The 1,748-nt window shown below is 47.3% G+C and overlaps 1 non-coding gene across 1 annotated transcript; it reads left to right on the forward strand.

Annotated features, from left to right (window-relative positions):
• The first annotated feature begins 1,368 nt into the window (after nt 1-1,368).
• Trnad-guc lies at nt 1,369-1,440 on the forward strand. Its single transcript has one exon. It is a non-coding gene; the product is annotated as a tRNA-Asp (tRNA).
• Nucleotides 1,441-1,748: the final 308 nt, after the last annotated feature.

Raw genomic sequence — 1,748 nt, forward strand, 5'->3', positions numbered from 1 at the left:
ACCCGTGTTTGTTTTGGGCCAGTTCAGTGCTGGCAACTGACCTGACCCCCTTTATCTACGTTTACAGAGGAAGGGGGATTTGTCCTTTTCCATTACCCGAGTTCCCAGAGGAAAGGAAAATGGGCATCGTGTGAAAACTACAAATGAACCCCTCAACTGTGTGGGAATGGTTCCCTGTCCCTGGGGTGGTGTCTCTGACGTAACACGTTTTGAGAGCAGCAACTCCTCAGGACCTGGCTCTGATTCCTTGTGATTTAAAAGGCTGGCCAGGTGCACTTTCATGCTGCTGGATTTCAATTTTCAGGATCAGTTGTTAGAAATGGAATTGGTGGGAGGTCTGTCATCATTTATTTCTGGAGTGGGAATGCAAATTGATAGTCTTTATGAAGAATAATTTGACTATATCTAACAAAATTACTCAGGCTATCAATTTGCATTCCCACTCCAGAAATAAATGATGACAGTGCGGTTCTCATGCCAAGGTCAAGGATGGACCGTCGGAAGACACCAGCAACCAGGCACCATCAAAAAAGAGTCGTCCCTGGGACGGCAGAGGGAAGGTGCTTCTGCTGACCCTTTGGTTTCGGACTCAAGACTAAGAGTGAATTTCTGTTGTTTTAAGCCACACGGTTTGTGGTGATTTCTTATGGCTGATCTAGGAAGTCCACTGCTTTTCTCTCAGGGCACACATTCATTTTTTTTCTGATAGATATGGATGTTGCCTCCAAATTTCTGCCACTTTGAATTGCAGCAATGACTATCTTCTGTGAAGCCACTTGTGGAGCTCAGCTGGAATTTCACCTGGAATATTCCAAGGAATGGGAGTGATAGTGCTAAAAGGTTATCCGGCATTTAATACCAACGCTGAAAAATCTAGGAACCAAACTTTAAGATTAAGAACTTGCCTTTATTCCATGTAGAAGTGTCTACAAATGTACCCATAAATAAATATATGCATTATTATTTTATGCGTGCATTCACACAAACAGAATCAGGGAAAGCTTCTAACTCCTAGTAGTCTGATAACCACTCTAGGGAAAGGTAAACCTTGAAGTAAATCTTCGGTCAGTTGACTTGAAAAGAGAGGGAGGATGGAGTGGAAGGAGCTCTTAAAGTTTAATGCATTCTTTACTCTTAATGAACTTTTCTTTGCTATTGACCTATTTACAGTAATATTCATGAACTTCCGCAGAATTGTTTTAATATTTGTTGAGTAACGTAGGGAATTTGTTTTTAAGAATTTTATAACAGTTTTCAGGGTGAAAACGGTTAGGTTTCCTAGGAATCCTCAGTGAAGAGCAGTGCAGGTGGGGTTACAATATGCCGGAAATCCCTTCAATAGGGCCTCTTTCGGAGGTATTACCACCTTCCTCGTTAGTATAGTGGTGAGTATCCCCGCCTGTCACGCGGGAGACCGGGGTTCGATTCCCCGACGGGGAGGATGCAGAAGTGTTTCCTTTTTGTCCCAGGAACTACTTGTGGAAACGCTTCTGGCTGTTGCAAGGACGTCCCCTTCGCTGTCGCCCTGCGTCGGTTGTCGTTTAGTTCCGTTCTCAGGGGTGGCGGCACTCCACCCTAGGGGTCTCGAGCCGCGACACCTGCTCGCCGGGAGGCTCCGGGCTGCTCCGCGGCCGTGGGATTGAGGCCTGGGAGGTGCGCCTTTGCTGCGGCGCGTCCCGGGAGCACTGGGTCTCGCGGGAGCTGGGCGGCCGGCGGGCACCTGCCGGCAGGGCTCGCTACCTGCGCGA

Source organism: Marmota marmota, unplaced genomic scaffold, assembly GCF_001458135.2.
Source record: "Marmota marmota marmota unplaced genomic scaffold, marMar, whole genome shotgun sequence".
In the NCBI taxonomy this organism is placed as follows: domain Eukaryota; kingdom Metazoa; phylum Chordata; class Mammalia; order Rodentia; family Sciuridae; genus Marmota; species Marmota marmota.